General features: G+C 31.9%; 1 long non-coding RNA gene across 1 annotated transcript; it reads left to right on the top strand.

The window, feature by feature from the left end:
- Positions 1–5654: 5654 nt before the first annotated feature.
- On the top strand, positions 5655–6856 carry LOC132734173 (uncharacterized). Its single transcript, XR_009626277.1, has 2 exons — positions 5655–6138; positions 6626–6856. It is a non-coding gene; the product is annotated as an uncharacterized LOC132734173 (long non-coding RNA).
- Positions 6857–7654: the final 798 nt, after the last annotated feature.

Raw genomic sequence — 7654 nt, 5'->3', positions numbered from 1 at the left:
AAACATGTTTTGACTTCACACAAAGAAGATGTTATGTATAAAATTATTTAACACCAGTAAAGGTGGTTACAATTCATAATATATAGTGTCATTAAACAATAGGGCCAAAGATGGCCCTAGATGGCTCCCTGACCAATCAACCTCATCCGAGCAATGTCTTAGACAAGCATCCTGACCAAGTTTGATGACAATTGAGTAAAAAATGTGACCTCGAGAGTGTTAACAAGGTTATCTATATTTGGGCAGTGTGACCTATTTATGACCCCATGTGACCCATATTTGAACTAGTTTTTGACCAGAGACAACCCATATTCGAACATGACCTAGAAATCATCAAAACCCTCCTGATCAATTTCCAGGATATTTGGATCAAAACTGCAGCTACTAGAGTGTTAACAAGATTTTTCAATTTCTAGCTCCTGTGACAGAGTTTTTGACTCGAGAAGACCCATATTTGAACTTGGCCTGTATTATTTGAATCAAACATTCTGACAAAGTTTGTTTATGATCCAATCAAGACTGTGACTGCTAGAGTGTTAACAACCTAATTGTTGACAACACACGACACACAACACATGACGCACGACGATGGACATAACCCCATCACTATACCTCCACTTGACCACTTTGTGGTCAGGTGAGCTAAAAAAAACATGCAGTTTTGTTAAGAAAGGACCAACTTAACTTGTTCCCATACATAGTTTATTCATTCCTTTATTGGAATTGAGACTTCACAATTTCACAGATATTAATGAATTTATTTGATTAAAATATTTTACTGAAGGATGAGCATAGAATAATATCTTTAAACTAGTTTATTTCAGTTGATAAAGTGGTAGTGACACAAAATATAGAATATTAATGGAATTCTTATAAATATTAATTAAAGCATGATATGAACATTGTACATATTTACTTTGTTATTGTAAATGTTTCAATTATATAATCCATGATTGATCGAAAATGATCGATTATGATTTTTGTGTGATTAAGAAACCCTACGAACTACAAAGAGTGATCACAAAAGCTCACCCATGAGCACTTTGTGCTCATGTAAGCTAAAAGCTAATCATCCTAGCTTACTGTCTCAACAGAATAGTACAGATATGTAAATATTGAAACTGATACAACCACTTATTTAAGTCCATTTATTCTAGCACTCTACTGATACAACCACTTATTTAAGACCATTTATTCTAGCACTCTACTGATACAACCACTTATTTAAGACCATTTATTCTAGCACTCTACTGATACAACCACTTATTTAAGACCATTTATTCTAGCACTCTACTAATACAAACACTTATTTAAGACCATTTATTCTAGCAATCTACATACCAATTCTACTCCAATTTCTTTTCCTCTATCCAATTTTTCCTTTTGTCCCTTCAACCAATCTAAGTAGTCAGTCTGCTCAACACACTTCTCCTCTGCAGATTTTTCCTTTCTCTTAAGCAAACCATCATCACTACCATCATCCTCATTACTTCCAGCTGCTGCCACAATACTACAAACATTAAGGAATAGCACAACTTTAACTGACAGATTTAGAGTGTTATTTAGATTTATAGTGTGGTTTAACCTAAAATGTAATTTATCGCAACATTTATTGTTTCCATGCCCAGTATTTACAAAAAAAAACCCAGAACAGAAAGAACAGATTATTTGCTAAGTTTTTGTGTATATTGATGGTATCAGATGAAAACACTGATTTAACTTTTGTAAATGTAGAAGAAACTGTTAATTTTAACAAGATATGCAGGGCTGAAAATTAGCGGTCGCCCAGTCGCCCACGGCGACTTAATTTGTACTTGGACCACTAAAAATTTCAAAATAGTCGTCCAGTCGGCGACTTAAAAAATCTGCCGTAGATTAAATTAATATCCGCCATTAAATCAACTCACGTAGTGGGGCGGGAAATAAGGTCTCTGCTGTCAAAATAGTGCAAATTGTGATACAAGCATGAAACTTTCAGGAAATTATCTTTAGACCATGTAGATTTCAAAAGTGAAGTGGGCCCAAAAATATCTCTGCTCATTCAAGATGGCCGCCATTTTCAAGATGTACATAATAGATCATTCATTCCAATTTTTTGTACAGACCTGAAACTTACACCAAAGCATTCATATAGTATCCCCTTTTCAAAAATTTAAACCTTTAAGCAATTTATCTTGCATATTTCTGCAGAATCCAAGATGGCGTCCAATATGGCTGCCAATTTTAATGAAAACTGATATATCTCTTTTGTAGTATAATTTTTTGCACACGGTATGCGTATTTCCATATAAAATTGTGAAATATATTAGAAAAAAATCAAATTTTAGGTTAACCACATTGTTAGTCATGTTTTTAGTTTTTTGTACAAAATTTTTTTTAAAAAAATTCAAAGTAAAAGTGCCATTTTTTTTCATTTTTCTCTAACATGGTTTTCTAGGGATATGTACAAAATTCCAAAAGTTACATAGTTTCTTAAAGTGTATTTGATATTCAATCAACACTATGTTTTATTGTATAATTGTAACAAAAACAAACAAAAATGTGAAGGTTTTATACTTATTAAAAAGTGGGTGGGGTAAAAATTTATCAGACAATTGTAGTACAAAATAACGTTTTTTAAGAATTCTTATGCAAATATTCACTGTAAAAGTATTTTTATTGTATTAAGGCATTTTTGTTTCCTTCAGGTCTAGAGGGTGTACTAAAATATCAATAAATGCAGATACAATCATATGTATACATTCAGTTATTAAATGTGTTTGCATGATTTAAGTTGTTTCAATAGTCATAATATAATTGTACAGAAAGAAGACTGAATATTTATTAACGAACCATATGTTAGATAAAATCATGCCTGGACCTTAGTGAAATGTTGTCTAAATATGAATACAATTATTTCCTGCACAATTTAGTCTTGCTAAAAGCTTGTAACAGAATGATTCAAAGTTATATTTACTTGCACATCATTGTAACCAAGTATAATTGAATAAGTACCGTCCATAACTAATAACTTATGTAGACATGATATTTTCAAATGAAACAAAAATTTAGGCGACTGATACATCACATTATCTAATGACTATGTGTGCTAAAATAGGTATCAATAAAACCGCTTGACCCACATAACAAACATAGCTTATACTTTGGAATATAAACTAAATGTATTCCTACTTTATTTTTCCCATAAAACAAGAGAGCATTGTTGACCCTAGATCACGCGCCTAAGACCCACTGCTGGAAAAGGTCTATAATTCTTTTATACTGAAGAATGCTAAAATCATATAAGGAGTATCTTTTTTTCACCAGTCATGATTTAAAGAATCATGTCCAATAAATAGGCTCTCAGACTGAACTACAAGAAGACTCATATAACTATATTCCAATAAGAGTCCATGTAAACTAAGTGATTTTGACCCTATGCCAATAGTTAATAATCTTTATATAGCATCACAATGTTATGATATATGATATTTTCTCTTCTCTGTGCACATAGTTTCGGAGAAGAATTTTAATATATAAGTCAATGTAAACTAAGTGACAGGGAAAGCTGTTTTAGACTGCAGAAACATGATTTAAAGGCCCGAACGAGGAACACAGTTTTTAAAGACGTGTGTAGGGAATCGCATTGAAGTTGTTTTGTTGTTGATGTTATTAAAAAAAACAAAAACAAACAAACTGTAATGCCTAGAGCTTAGATAGTCAAATATAACCTTGCCAAGTAAAGAAGACCTCTTTAAAAGTTACATAAAACACTTTTGTATAATTAAGTGTACATTCAATAAAAAAAATCTTCTCAAAAATCAAAATGAATAGAACACAGGTACTAAGCTGGCATGTAGCACCACCTTGGGTCTTTATTATCACATTTAATGAATCATGCTCATAGAGCCACCTGGGTTCACAGATTTGTATAGGAAAACACATTAAGAACATCTATTGTTAAACTTCATTGACTTGAACTAAGGTATTTGGGATGTAGACTGATATAACATGCATAAATTTGTATAATGCTACTGCAGTCTAAAATGGTTTTGCAATGGTATCACTTAATTTACAAACCTAACCGACGCATATACATTAACCATGTATCATCATAATTATGTTATAATAATGATATATCATGGACAACATGGTCCAAATTTACCAAACACAAAAGGTCACTAAGTTTATATGGACTCGTCTATAGATATGGTTATTAAAGTTCTCTCGTATGAAATAAAAAAATTGAAAGCAGATATTGAGCATGTTTCTTTAAAAGCAACCGGATTCAATATGACACAAATCATGTGTGTTATGACATAATTGACACTCCCAAAATGATCTTGTTACCCTTTTTTCAACAATGATCTTAGGTGAGTGATCCAGGGTCATCATTACCCTCTTATTGAAAGAGAAAAAAAAGATATGATTACTTTAGGAAATACTAGTACACTAAGTTTGTATCTTAACTTTTCAAAATGTTGCATGCAGGCCAGGCCATATCATCGATATATATGTTTCACATCACATACATTTTGTTGGCTTTTATTATAGATATAAAATTGTGGAGGAGTCAAAAATATGCGTTTATGGACTACCTTTATACCTTACATTCAAGTACATGTTTGCTATTTTAAGCATGTTTAGCTGATTTATTGTCTTCTTATATGTCTTTACGATTAACAATTAATATATAATATCAAATATATTGAAACAAGAAAAATCATGCAACCAAATTTAATAACTGAATGTATACACATGTTTGTATGTGCATTTCTTGCTCAACCACCAAATGGTCCGAAGGAAGACAAAAATACTTTCATCCAATAAAAAGTACTTTTTAAGTTGGAACATTTGCATAAGAATTCATAGAAAATTTAAAGGCAAAGAAATAGAATTAACTTAGCTATGTAGATTTTCTGTTTTTTTCTTTCACAATTATCATATAAAATTACCCCATCCACTTTCACAAACTATAAAACCTACAGATTTAATGCTTTTCTTACATTCTTAATAATAAACACATGATATTAATGGAATGTCAAATACAGTTTAAGATATAAAGTAACTTTTTTAACTTTGTACATTACTTTAGAAAATCAAATTTGAAAAATATGAAAAAAATGGAATTTTTTCTTGATCTTTTTTAAAGATATTTTTAGACAAAAACTTTTAAAATGTTTAATTTTATTGAGATTAACATATATTTTGATTATCTCCGATATGTTTAAACACTTTTTTTATCATAATAAACATAATTTGTGCAACAAATTATACTATAAAAATGATATAATAGTTTTGCACAAAATCGACGGCCATATTGAACGCCATCTAGGATTTGGAAGAAGTATGAAAGAGAAATTTTGTTAGATTTAAATTTTTGAAAAGGAGAAATTATATGCATGCTTTTGGTGTGAGTTAAAGGTCTGTACAAAAAATTGGAATGAATGAGCTAGAATGTACTCAAATTTATATGGCGGCCATTTTGAAAATGGCGGCCATCTTGAATGAGCAGAGATATTTTTGGGCCCACTTCACTTTTGAAATCTACATGGTCTAAAGATGATTTCCTGAAAGTTTCATGCTTGTATCACAATTAGCAATATTTTCTCAATTTCCCGCCCCACTAACGTGAAAATTCAAAGGAGCAAATGAGCAAATTGGGTCAAAAATTATTAAATTGGCTCAAGAAAATCACGATTGGCTCAAACTTACAAAAAGTATGACTTTTGGAATCTCCAGTCTAAATTAAGCATTTGCTATTTTAAGAATGGAAAAGTACACATTTGGTTTTCCATTTTTAATTTCCGCTTTACCGCTTCTTCTCAAAACACAGCGACACAGTCTACTTCTTGTGGATCATTGACTGGTTTATTTTTTACTTCCCTTCTGAATTAAATATCGATATGAACAGTAACACAGTCTAATACACTGGCCCTCACCGTTTGTTTACATCAGCTGATAAATATGACACTAATTGTCGTGAACATACCTGGCAGATTGTTGAATATGCATTGGAAAATTGGGTCTTAATATTTAATATGAAACAATAAGTAGCGGCATCCCAAGATTACTCAAGATTATCGCTAATCAAATCAGAAGTTGGGTATGAAATAGCGACAAATTATGTTCTGCAGTTGACAACTTGACCTGTTGACGGTAAGTTTGCATTCAGTAAATCTTATCGTTGTTGATTAACAGATCAAAGAAATTATTAGTTAAGAGTAATGGTTGTTTTTATTTTTCTGTTGGTTTTTTTTTTCATTTTTATATTTTTGGGGGGAGGGGGGAGGGGTTGATTGCCATTTAATTCTGACCAAATTATGCCTTTACAAGGAATTTATTTGACATTTGGCTTTACAGAGAATTCCTGGGGAAAAAAGAATGACCTTGATTTGGCTTAAAATCCAATTTCAGTTCTGTAACCCATAAAGCTCTTGCAGAAGTATTCATTTATAAATGGCTTATGACTGTGAAATATTAAAGAAAGATTCAGTTAAGAAGCATACAAAATGCCTTCAGATTCCTATACACTTAGACAGTAGTACATGTGATTTTATTCCTTAATTGTCTTTAGTTTAGAATTTTCAATATTATTTTCTTCACTCTTCTTACTTTTAAACTTGTTTCTTCTGTATTATTTCAGATACAGATAGTCTTCAAGCCAAATCTTTGTCATTAACAAAGCAAGCTGAAGCAGCACATTGGAATGTGTTTCTGCTGTTACTGTCATGCCACTGACTTAACCAGAACCAGGCAAATGTTATAGACAGTTTACACTGAGCTGGAAGCTTTTATGATTATTGACTGTAAATTATATAAGTTTGATGTGTTAATGTGATAAAAAATGTAGGTACCAAAATAAAAGTGGACAACATAGTTTATGTTTTTCTGAATACCTCATGCCGTACATTTTTGCCATTTTTGAAATAAAATACAGGCACGCAATTTTCGCTGCTAAAAAAATAGCTAAAAATAATTTTGCCAGTGCTAGTCCCGTTTCCGTTCATAAATTGTTGGTCCACTAATATATTTACTGGGCCACCAAAATTTTACAGTCAGTGGCCCAGGTGGCCACCAAGCTTAAATGGTTAGTTTTTATCCCTGATATGTTTGTAAAACATGTATGCCCCCTATCAGCAGCCAATTAGTCATGTGATCAGGTTATTATGCATGACTTCTGACCCAGTGAACAAACAATTAATAAGGGTTATCTAGTATCTACTGGTCATGACTAGTCACAAGGTAATAATTATTGTGACCCCATAGGTTGTGTGCAGCAATTTAAGTTATTACAAATCTTACCAAATAATATATGATATTAATGACAGCCAAGTTGTTATATTACATAAGACCTTCAAATGTGTATACCAAAAGCACTTTTAGTTAAATATAAAAATATCAACCAAGGCAACTTGAGTTGTAGAGTTATTGGTCAGAAACCGCCATTAAGTACAAGGTCAATATGACATTGACCCCTTGTTCCCCAAAATCAATAGGGGTCATCTACTGGTCATGACCAATCATCATACCAAGTTTGAAGTTCCTAGGCCTAAGCGTTCTTCAGTTATTGTTCAGAAACTGTTTTTACCTACAAGGTCAATGTGAACTTGACCTTTGACCCCTTGACCCAAAAATCAAAAGGGGTCATCTGCTGGTCATGACCAATCATCAT

This window comes from Ruditapes philippinarum, unplaced genomic scaffold (genome assembly GCF_026571515.1).
Source record: "Ruditapes philippinarum isolate M1 unplaced genomic scaffold, ASM2657151v2 ctg3835_1_1_1_1, whole genome shotgun sequence".
In the NCBI taxonomy this organism is placed as follows: Eukaryota; Metazoa; Mollusca; class Bivalvia; order Venerida; family Veneridae; genus Ruditapes; species Ruditapes philippinarum.
The sequence above is the reverse complement of the archived record's forward strand: the minus strand, read 5'-3'. Positions and strand labels throughout refer to the sequence as shown.